A 12,895-nucleotide genomic window follows, 5' to 3' on the forward strand; every position below is an offset into this window, starting at 1 on the left:
CGAGCCTCTGCTGCCAGACTGTGGCAGTCAGTAGGACATCCACTGAGGGCTCCCGGACTGTGAGAGGGGCAGGCTGGGCTGAGGGAACCCCACCCCCCCCTGCATGAGTTTCATGCACCGGGCCTCTAGTCCTATATAATAAAAGGCTAATATGCAAATCGACTGAATAGTGGAACAACCAGTCGCTATGACGCACACTGACCACCAGGGGGAAGATGCTCAATGCAGGAGCTGCCCCCTGGTGGTCAGTGCTCTCCCACAGGTGGAGCACCTCTCAGCCAGAAGCCGGGCTCATGGCTGGTGAGTGCAGCGGCAGTGGTAGGAGAGGCCCGTGGGGAGCGGGCCTAAGCCATCAGTCAGACATCACCCAAGGACTCCCAGACTGTGAGAGGGCGCAGGCCAGGCTGAGGGACTCCCCTTCCCCCCCGAGTTCATGAATTTCATGCACTGGGCCTCTAGTTACTAAATAAATGAATATAAAAGTGACATGTTGATAAAGGGTAAATTTTCCCAGGGAGGCTTCAAAATGTTGAGACTTTTGAGATAAGCATTAAAGGATAAATAATTTTAGGATGAAAGTGTTAGAACTTCATGGGTCAATGTTATTTCCAGTTTATCTTTTCATTAAAAAAATAAAGCATGGTTTTTAATGTTTTTATTTACCTTTTTGTTGAATTTTAGGAGCTCTTTATATATTCTGGATATTAACTTTTTATCAAATCCATAGTTTGAGAATATTTTCCCCCATTCTGTGGTTTGCATTTCCATTCTATCGATATTGTGTTTTGATGCATAAAAGTTTAAATTTTGATGAAGTCCAATTTATCAATTTTTTTTCTTTTGTTGCCTAATTGTCTTACAGCTTTAGTTCTCACCTCTAGGTCTTTGATACTTTTTCAGTTAATAGTTGTTTATAAAGTGAGTTAAAAGTCCAACTTCATTACTGTAACTTTGTAGTATATTTTCAAATCAGAAAGTGTGTGTCCTCATCTTTGTTTATTTTTTTCTGAGACTTTTTTGGCTATTTTGGGCCTTTTAAGATGGGTTTTTTATTATACAAAAATATAATTGGGATTTTGATAGGGATTACACTGAATTTGTAGAGTGCTTTGGGAACTATTGATAACAATATTAAAGTTTTTCAGTTTACAAAGGTATCATGTTTTTCTACTTATTTATGTCTTTCATTTCAGCACTGTTTTTCCTTAATATGTTTTTTATTGATTTTAGAAAGAGAGGAAGGGAGAGGGGGAGAGAGAGAAACATTAATCAGTTGTTGCCTCCTGCACACACTCCAACCAAGCATGGAACCCACAGCCTGGGTATGTGCCCTGACTGGGAATTGAACCTGCGATCTTTCAGTGTATGGTACAACACTCAACCAACTGAACCACGCTAGCCAGGGCCATCAATGTTTTGTAGTATTGTGTACAAGTCTTTTGCCTCCTTTGTTACATTTATTCCTAAGTATTTTGTTCTTTTTTTAAAAAATATATATTATTATTGATTTCAGAGAGGGAGGGAGAGATAGAAACATCAATGAGAGAGAATCATTGACAACCCCCCACTGGGGATCAAGCCCGCAACCCGGCATGTGCCCTGACCAGGAATTGAACTGTGACCTCCTGGTTCACAGGTTGATGCTCAATCACTGAGCCATGCCGGCCGGGCAGTATTTTGTTCTTTTGATAGAATTGTTTCTTTAATTTTGTTTTGGATTATTCACTGCAGTGTATAGAAATGTCTTCATACACTGGATAAAAGATGCTTGCTAGGAGTCTGTATTATGTTTAGCCTCAACCTTCATGTGACAGTGTTATCTGGCCCCTGGCCAGGGGCTCCTGACTCAGACATTTCCTCCAGAGGAGAAGAGAGCTAGTGATTTCCACCATCCACCCGGAGGGGGAAGGAAGAACAAGAGCCTCTTCATGTCACTTTTTAAAAAATTGATCCATTGGTGAAATAAGCCAATCTGAGAAAGACAAATATCACATGATCTCACTTATTTGTGGACTCCAATGAACAAAATGAATTGATCAACAAAATAAGACTCGAAGCATGGAGGCATGGAACAGACTGACATACCTTGATGTGGGGTTGGGGAAATGAGGAGAGATAAACCAAAGAACTTACATACTTAATGTCCATAGCCCATGGACATGGGCAATAGGGTAGTGAAGACCTGGAGGGTTGGTAGGGGATGGAAGGAGGGGGTTAAAGGGGGAAGATGAGAGTGATCTGTAAAATATCAATAAAGGATCCCAGGTTCGATTCTGGTCAAGGACACATGCCCAGGGTTGCGGGCTTGATCCCCAGTAGGGGGCATGCAGGAGGCAGCCAATCAATGATTCTCATCATTGATGTTTCTATCTTTCCCTCTCCCTCTCTGAAATCAATAAAAATATATATATTTTAAGTAAATAAAAAATCATTTTAATTGTCTTAATTTTTTTTTTTTTTTTTAGAGAGAGGAAAAGAAACATTGATTTTTGCTGTTCCACTTATTCATGCATTCATTGGTCGATTCTTTTTTTTTTTTTTTAATATATTTTATTGATTTTTTACAGAGAGGAAGGGAGAGAGATAGTTAGAAACATCGATCAGCTGCCTCCTGCACATCCCCCACTGGGGATATGCCCGCAACCCAGGTACATGCCCTTGACCGGAATCGAACCCGGGACCCTTCAGTCCGCAGGCCGACGCTCTATCCACTGAGCCAAACCGGTTTCAGCATTTAAAATATATTTTTATTTAAATACAAATTCTTTGTATTTACCTACTTGGGGTTCACAGAACTTAACTATCGGTTGATATCTTTCATTAGTTTTGAGAAATTCAAAGCATTGTCTTTTCCAATATTGAGCTGAACTGTTATCTTCCTTCTCTCCTTTTGGGACATGAATTATACAGGGCGGGGCAAAAGGAGGCTTGCTATTGTCCATATAGAAAATAATACAAGAATAAATTCCGTGTTTCACATACTCATGCCATAAACCTACTTTTGCCTCTATTTTTTTTTCCTGTCCTTTTTTTTTTCTGTTTCCTTTTGGATGTTTTCTATTGACCTGTTTTTCTTCAGCAATTCTGTCCAGTGCTATAGAATGTTTGTTTACCCTGCCCAATTCATATGTTGAAATCCTGGCCCCCAATGTTATGTTATTTGAGGGTGGGATCTTTGGGAGTGTGATCAGGTCATGAGGATGGAGCTCTTGTGAGTAGGATTGCTGCCCCTGGCATCCTTCCACCATGTGAGGTTACAGCAAGAAGACAGCTGTGTATGGACCAGGAAGTGGGCTCTCACCAGACAGCATATCTGCTGGCATCTTGATTTTGGATTTTCCAGCATCCAGAACTGGGAGAAATTAATTTCTATTGTTTATAAGTCACCCAGTCTATGGTGTTTTGTATAGCAACCCAAACAGACTAAGACGTCCAGTCTGTTGTTGGTCATCTAAGACATTTTAATTCAGTTCTAGATGTTTATTTATTTGTATAGAGCATCTGTCCCCTGGTGGTCAGTGTGCGTCATAGCTACTGGTCGAATAGTCGGACAAACACAGGCTTTTATATATATAGATACCTCATAATTTTTTATTCAATGCTGTACCATGCAGATTAAAAATTTTAGAGGCTTGCCGAAACCGGTTTGGCTCAGTGGATAGAGCGTCGGCCTGCAGACTGAAAGGTCCCGGGTTCGATTCCGGTCAGGGGCATGTACCTGGGTTGCGGGCATATCCCCAGTGGGAGATGTGCAGGAGGCAGCTGATCGATGTTTCTCTCTCATCGATGTTTCTAACTCTCTATCTCTCTCCCTTCCTCTCTGTAAAAAATCAATAAAATATATTTTAAAAAAAAAAATTTTAGAAGCTTGTCATAATGTTATCTTTTTCTAAAAAGTTTTTTTTTATGTATTTTATTGATTTTCTACAGAGAGGAAGGGAGAGGGATAGAGAGTTAGAAACATCAATGAGACAGAAACATCAATCAGCTACCTCCTGCATACCCCCTACTGGGGATGTGCCCGCAACCAAGGTACATGCCATTTACTGGATTTGAACCTGGGACCCTTTAGTCTGCAGGCTGACACTCTATCCACTAAGCCAAATATTGCTGAAAGTATTACAGATGCCCCCCCTTTTTCCCCCCGTTGACCTCCTCCACCCTGCTCCCCCCACCAGGCTATCAACAAACTATTGTCTGTGTCTATGGATTATGTATATATGCATATAAGTTCTTTGGTTAATCTCTTTCTTTAGAAAGTTTTCCTGCCGAAACCGGTTTGGCTCAGTGGATAGAGCGTCAGCCTGCGGACTCAAGGGTCCCAGGTTTGATTCCAGTCAAGGGCATGTACCTTGGTTGTGGGAACATCCCTAGTGGGAGATGTGCAGGAGGCAGCTGATCAATGTTTCTCTCTCATTGATGTTTCTAACTCTCTATCTCTCTCCCTTCCTCTCTGTAAAAAATCAATAATTAAAAAAAAAGTTTTACTTCTTATAGACAAAGTACTAGTGGGTCACCTTGACCCTACTGAGGCATATTTTAAATTTTATTAAAGTTGGCTTATGGTAGTTTTGCCCTTTCTTCAAGGGTAAGTTTCTTGTTCCTAGGCTATTGTCCTTTCTCCTCGAATTTGGCCTTTATTACTAGGGTGTAAACCTTCTGAGGCCTCAGTTAAAAACCCAGGTAGGCCTAGCTGGTTTGGTTGAGTGGATAGAGTGTCAGCCTGCAGACTGAAGGGTCCCGAGTTCAATTCTGGTCAAGGGCACATCCCCAGATTGAGGGCTCAGTCCCCAGTAGGGGGCATTCAGGAGGCAGCTGATTAATGATTCTCTCTCGTCATTGATGTTTCTCTCTTTTCTTCTCCCTTCCTCTCTGAAATTAATAAAAACAAAACAAAAAAACACAGGTATTTGCCAAGGTCTCTACACCTCAGCAGGGTTTAACTCTAACTTGTATTTCCCTAGTACTTATGGGGCCACTGAACCTCTTTGAAATTGTTGCTCTGTCAGCTATTATTTTCTTCTGGATCTGTTGGCATCTTACCTGTATATGCACAGCTTATGAGTCAGCCTGTGACTTGAGAGAAATTTGTTCAGATTTTTGGCTCTTTCTCTGTGGGTTCTTCCTCCAGTATTTTGACCCTTAAATCCTGGCCACTTTGGGGGCTCTTGAACTCCTCCTACCTGTGTATTTTAAGCTCATAAGATTGCTGCTAACTGCATGGGTTCAATTCTTCTGAGTCACCACTTGGAAAGTACACTCAGAAAACAATCTGGATTGGAGCTGCCCTGTATACTTTTCTTTAAGATTATATGTAGCCCCTCATTTCCTACCTGCATTGGTTACTTTCTAATCCCTTCCAACGATATTTTATGCATCTTATCTAGCTTTTATGGTTTTTAGTGGAAATGAAAATTCTTAGGGTTAGAATCAGAAACCTCCCTAATGACATGTATATCTAGGGCCTCCAAGGCCCTATATGGTCTGACCCTTGACCAGTTCTCTTGACTCCTTCTAGTACCCTCTTTTCTCACTTCAATTCAGCCACTTAGACCTTAACGTTGAATACTTATTCCCACTTCAGGGCCTTGAACTTTTTTGTGAGCCTCTGTTTCTGGAATACTTCTGCTATGGTCTGAATTTATTTTGTCCCCCCACCCCAAATTCATATGTTGAAATCCTAATACTCAATGTGATGGTATTAGGAGGAGATGGGGCCTTTTGGAGGTGCTTAGGTCATGAGAGTGGAGCTCTCATGAATGGGATTATTGTTCTTATAAGAGACCCCACAGAGCTCCCTAGCCCTTTCCACTATATGAGGACAAGGGAGAAGTTGGCAGTCTGCAATCTGGAAGAGGGTCTTTGCCACAAACCTACCAAGCTACCACCCTGATCTCAGACTTTCAGCCTCCAGAACTGTGAGAAATGTTTATATTGTTTATAAGCCATCCGGACTGTGGTATTTTTGTTACAGCAGCCTAAACAGACTAAAACAACTTCAGACCTAGTTCTTTATGTAGTTGTTATCTTTATGCTAATTAGTTCACTGATAACTTGCTCAGAGGCTCCTAGAGCCTTTCCCTAGCTGCCTTTATATAAAAGCTCCTCCCCAGCCAATAAAGGAAAATACCTTTTTTATAAAAAAATACATATTTTATTGATTTTTCTACAGAGAAGAACGGAGAGGGACAGAGAGCCAGAAACATCGATGAGAGAGATTGATCAGCTGCCTCCTGCACGCCCCGCAGTGGGGATGTGCCCGCAACCAAGGCACATGCCCTTGACCGGAATCGAACCCGGGACCCCTGAGCCCGCAGGCCGAGGCTCCATCCACTGAGCCAAACCGGTTCGGCAAGAAAATATCTTTTATTTTCTTCATAGCCCTTAACACTGTCTGAAATTATCTTGCTCTTTGTTTACTGTCTTGTTGTTTATCATATAAGCCAGTTCTTAAGCAGTGCCTTGGTGTGTAAAAAAAAATGCTCAACAGATACCTATTGAATGAATTAGAAATGTGAAGATAAAAAAAACTAAGAGTACAATAAAGGGTAAAATGAATTCCTAGTCTGTGATAGAGGTAGTGTATTTTATCTTGAAAAGTCAACAAGGCCACAAGACCGAGAAAGGTCACCCGTCTTCCCTCTGACTTGGGGGTTTGTGCCTTATGAGAGATCTAGGCTTGCTGTCACAGCCTGAGCTGGCCAGGTTCCCAGATTTCTCATGATTTCTTGCTCCTTGGTCATTTGTGATTTCCAGATAGGCTCATATACGCCTTCCTATCTCCCAGGGCAATCTGTGGCTGGGCATAGGGTTTCCTCATTGCAGACTGAGAGATAGGCAACTGTTGGCTTCTCTTAGCAGATTGTCAATTTCTAGCCTTAAACTAGCTTGAAATAATCTCCCACTTTAAAAAAATATATATTTTATATTTTTTATTGATTTGAGAGAGGGAGAGAGAGAGAATCATCAATGACAGAGAATCATTGATTGGCTGCCTCCTGCACACCCCACACTGGGGATCAAGCCTGCAACCCAGGCATAAGTCATAGGTCAATGCTCAACTACTGAGCCATGCCGGTCTGGCATATCTCCCACTTTTGTCTGAGTACATGCAGATTCATCATTAAAAATTAATGGCCGCTGATGACTTTTAAAGAACTTCTGGTGGCGGGAGGAAAAATGGCGGCGGTATAAACGGACGTGTCCTGTGCCTTGTCCTGGAGCAGATAAGGGTGAGCAGCTGAAACGGGTAACATGCAGCCCGAATAGGCAGAGGATTTTCAGCTGAGAGACTGTCTGCAGCTAGGAAAGACCGAGAACCCCCAGGAAAAAAAGGACGGTTGGAGACTGCGGCTGAAGCCTCTCGTGGTGCGCCAGCTAAGCAGCGGAGACTGCGCCATCTTGGGTGGTTGTTGCCGGCATCCAGAGACCAGCTACTGACCGGGGAGCAAGGGATCGCAGGCAGCGTGACTGCGTGAACTCAGACGAGCACTGCTTCTTCTCACGGAAAGGTTGGACATCCCCTAAAGGTGCGGTTTGCAGTTCGGGTTGGAGGGAGGACCGAGCTCGCGCGCGCGTGGGGCGGAATCTGCGCCCCACAGAGTCTGCAGCAGTTGGGCCCAGCGTGACCCGTGAGTGGGGAAGGGGCCCCACAGGGCTGCTGGCAGAAGGGAACGCGAAAAATGAGCCCATAGCTGGACTGGATGTAAAGGAGCAGCCTTGGACTTTGCCAATCTGCTGGCTGCTTGGTGCCAGGGGCGAGTGAGCGCGCGGAGACTGCGCGCGGAGACTGTGCGCAGACCTGGAAGGTGGAGGCTTGCGAATTCGCACAACTATCAGGCTCTTGTTACAGTTCCCCTTAGATCCGTGCATTTGATTATTAAACCCAGTGCATGGGATTCCCCAGTTGGGGTCATTCACAGAGCCTGTAGGGGAAAGTTCTTTTTGGGGAGCCTGGGAAACAGCGGGCAGTGGCAAGGAACCAGCTCTGGGCAGTGGTCTTTCCTGAATCAGTTCCCAATACCATAGAGGAAAAAAAAAAAAAAATCCTACTGATAGAGAGGACTTATAGCCTCGGAGGTCAATCCAGACACACTGCCACCCAGAGGCAGAGCCACGAACTGTCTCTTCTGCGATCACAAATAAAGGCAGTCTGGTAAACAAATACAAGCTGCCTTAAAATCAGGTCTGTGGTTTACCGCACGGAGGGACAGTGTATCGCAGGGAAGTTCAACACTCCCCTGAATGCCTGGCAGGACTGAGGCGTGCCAAAAAGAAGAGTGGAAGATCTGAAGCACCTTCACTTCCGAATATTTTTATATATATATATATATATTTTTTTTAAATTCTTTTTCCACCATTTCATTAAGAACCTATTTTATTATTTTTTTTTATTTTTTATTTTTTTCATCACTTGATTTTACCTTTTTAATTACTACTTTTTTTTAACCAGTATTATTGCTATCCTTTTACCATTTTTTCAAGTGTCATTTTATTTTTTTTTTATTTTTTTTTTATTTTTCTTTATTTTATTTTGGGATTAGTGTTATACACACTATTTTCATCGTTCCTTTAGCATCATTTCTCTCTAGCTCACATTTACCCTTAAGCCAAAACTCTCTTCCTCACTTTTCCCCTTTTGTTGTCCTGTTTCTCTTACCCTATTCCTGCTTTGGATTTTACCTATTCCTTCTTTCTAACCACTGTCTAAATTTCACCCTACTTATATATCTAATTTCCAATCCCTCGCTCTCCCCATACAAATAGCCTCTTCCCCACCTCTATTTCATTCTCTTACTTTTTTTTTTTTTTTTGTTTTTTTGTTTTTTTTTTCTTCTCTCCCTTTTCCCAATCTCATTTCGGCACTCCTTTTTGTTTTTTATTTTTCTCTTTAATCTTTTTCTCTTTTTTCTTCTATATCCCCTAATTCTCTTCGCTCGGGGGGTCACCTTTATTTGGGGTTATTAATATCGTGAATGCATTTAGTTTGTTGCCTTGTACATTGTGCCTTGTTGTGTTGTATTTTGTGCCTTTGAATCAGTGCAGCAGAGAGAGAACTACATAACCAAACACCTTGAGAAGAGAAATCATGGTGAAACAAAGAACCAACCCAAATATGAGAGAAAAACAGGCATCATCAGAAAAGGAAGTAAACGAAATGGAGGCAATGGAGGCAAGCAACCTGTCAGAGAAAGAATTCAGAGTAATGGTCATAAGGTGGATGAAAAAAATGGAAGACCAATTCAACAATATGTGTAGGAACCAAGAGGAAATGAAGAAGAACCAAGAGGAAATGAAGAGAAACCAAGAAGAAATGAAAAACGACATCACTGCCATAAAGAACTCAATAGAAAGCATCAACAGTAGACTAGAAGAAGCAGAGGACCGCATCAGCGAGCTAGAAGACAAGGTAGAAAAAAATACCCAAACAGAACAGCTTCTAGAAAAAAAAATTAAAAAGCAGGAGGAGAGCCTAAGAGAACTCTGGGACAATGCTAAACGAAACAACATCCGAATAATAGGGGTGCCAGAAGGAGAGGAAACTGAGCAAGGAATAGAAAACCTGTTTGAAAAAATAGTAACAGAAAATTTCCCTGATATAGGGAGGAAAAAACTCACACAAATCCAAGAAGCTCACAGAGTCCCAAACAAAATGAACCCGAAAAGACCGACACCAAGGCACATAATAATTAAATTGGCAAACACCAACGACAAAGCAAGAATCTTAAAAGCAGCCAGAGAGAGACAGAAAGTTACCTACAAAGGATCCCCCATCAGACTAGCGACCGATTTCTCAACAGAAACACATCAGGCAAGAAGGGAATGGAATGAAATATACAAAGTCATGCAAAGGAAGGGTCTGAATCCAAGAATACTATACCCAGCGAGGCTATCAATCAAAATTGAGGGTCAAATCAGGAGCTTCACAGACAAAAACGGTCTACGGGAGTTTATTACAACCAAACCAGCAATGCAAGAAATGCTACAGGGTCTGCTGTAAATAGAAAAAACAGGAAACAAAGAAGGAACGCAGCGGTAAAGAACAAAAATGGCGACTAACAAGTTTCTATCAATAATAACTTTAAATGTAAATGGATTAAATTCCCCAGTCAAAAGGCATAGGGTAAATGAGTGGATAAGAAAACATGACCCATATATCTGCTGTCTACAGGAAACCCACCTCACAAAAAAAGACGCACACAGACTGATGGTGAAGGGATGGAAAAAGGTTTTTCAGGCCAATGGAAGTGAAAAAAAAGCCGGGGTAGCAATACTTATATCTGACAAATTAGATCTCAAAGTGAAGGACATAAAAAGAGATCAAGAAGGCCACTTCATAATACTAAAGGGAGCAGTCCAACAAGAAGAAATAACTCTGGTAAATATATATGCACCCAATATAGGAGCACCCAAATACGTAAGAAATCTTCTGGAGAAGATCAAGGGAGAGATTGACAGCAATACAATCATAGTAGGGGATCTTAACACCCCATTATCTCCACTGGACAAATCCTCTAAACAGAAACTCAGCAAAGAAACATCAATCCTAAATGACTCACTAGATCAGATGGAATTAATTGACATCTTCAGAACATTACACCCCAAAGTCACAGAATATACATTCTCCTCGAGTGCACATTTGTCATCTTCAAAGATAGACCATATATTGGGCCACAGACAAAGTCTCTTCAAATTCAAGAAAATTGAAATCATATCAAGTATCTTCTCAGATCACAAAGGCATAAAACTGGAAATCAACTACAACAAAAACAATCCAAAAAAATCAAACACATGGAGACTAAATAGCATGCTATTAAACAACGACTGGGTCACCAGTGAGATCAAAGAAGAAATAAAAAACATCATGGCAACAAATGACAATGAAAACACAACAATCCAAAACCTATGGGACACAGCAAAAGCAGTCTTGAGAGGGAAGTTCATAGCTCTACAAGCCTACTGCAAGAAACAAGAAACAATGAGAATAAATGACCTAACTCTACAACTCGAAGAATTAGAAAGAGAGCAACAAAAAAAGCCCACTGTAAGCAGAAGGAAGGAAATAACAAAGATCAGAGCGGAGATAAACGACATAGAGACCAAAAAAACAATACAAAAGATCAACAAAACCAAGAGCTGGTTCTTTGAAAGGATAAACAAGATTGATACACCTCTAGCCAGGCTCACCAAGAAACAAAGAGAGAGGACCCAAATAAACAAAATCAGAAATGAAAGAGGAGAAATAACAACAGACCCCATAGAAATACAAAGGATTGTTAGAAAATACTATGAACAACTCTACTCCAACACACTAGACAACCTGGAGGAAATGGACATATTCCTAGATAAATACAACCTTCCAAAACTTAACCAGGAAGAATCTAAAAATCTCAATAGGCCAATAACTATGGAGGAAATCGAAGCAGTAATCAAAAAGCTTCCAGCAAACAAAAGCCCGGGGCCAGATGGCTTCACAGGGGAGTTTTACCAAACATTCAAGGAAGACCTAAAACCTATCCTCCTCAGACTATGTCAAAAGATCCAAGAGGAAGGAGCACTTCCCAGCTCATTCTATGAAGCCAACATCACCCTAATCCCAAAACCAGATAAAGACAATACAATGAAAGAGAATTACAGGCCAATATCCCTCATGAACATAGATGCCAAAATCCTCAACAAAATCCTAGCAAATCGGATCCAGCAGTACATCAAAAAGATCATACACCATGACCAAGTAGGATTTATCCCAGGGATGCAAGGATGGTACAATATCCGCAAATCAATAAATGTGATACATCACATAAACAAATTGAGAGAGAAAAACCACATAGTCATATCAATTGATGCGGAAAAAGCATTTGACAAAATCCAACACCCTTTCTTGATAAAAACTCTCAGCAAGATAGGAATTGAGGGATCATACCTCAACATAATAAAAGCCATATATGACAAACCCACAGCCAACATCATAATCAATGGGCAAAAACTAAAATCATTCCCCCTAAAAACAGGAACAAGACAGGGATGCCCCCTCTCACCACTCCTGTTCAACATAGTACTGGAAGTACTAGCCATTGCGATCAGACACGAAGAAGAAATAAAAGGCATCCAGATTGGAAAAGATGAAGTAAAACTGTCCTTATTTGCAGATGACATGATACTGTACATACAGAACCCTAAAGACTCCATCAAAAAATTATTAGATTTAATAAATGAATTCGGCAATGTAGCAGGATACAAAATTAATGCTAAGAAATCCATGGCATTTCTTTACACCAATAGTGAACTTACAGAAAGTGAAACTACAGAAGCAATCCCATTTACCATTGCACCAAAAAAATTAAAATACCTAGGAATAAACTTAACTAAGGAGGTAAAAGACTTATATGCTGAAAACTACAGGACACTGAAAAAAGAGATAGAGGAAGACATAAACAGATGGAAGAATATACCGTGTTCATGGATTGGTAGAATCAACATCATCAAAATGTCCATACTACCCAAAGCAATTTATAGATTCAATGCAATCCCCATTAAATTACCAACAGCATATTTCACAGATCTAGAACGAACGTTCCAAAAATTCATCTGGAATAAAAAAAGACCCCGAATAGCTGCAACAATCCTCAGAAAGAACAAAGTAGGTGGGATCTCAATACCAGATATCAAACTGTATTACAAAGCCACTGTTCTTAAAACAGCTTGGTACTGGCACAAGAACAGACATATAGATCAATGGAATAGATTAGAGACCCCAGAAATCAACCCAAACCACTATGCCCAATTAATATTCGACAAAGGAGGCAAGAACATACAATGGAGTCAAGACAGTCTTTTCAATAAATGGTGTTGGGAAAATTGGACAGATACATGCAAAAGGATGAAATTAGATCAC

The sequence above is a fragment of the Myotis myotis genome, unplaced genomic scaffold (genome assembly GCF_014108235.1).
Source record: "Myotis myotis isolate mMyoMyo1 unplaced genomic scaffold, mMyoMyo1.p scaffold_m19_p_19, whole genome shotgun sequence".
Classification (NCBI taxonomy): domain Eukaryota; kingdom Metazoa; phylum Chordata; class Mammalia; order Chiroptera; family Vespertilionidae; genus Myotis; species Myotis myotis.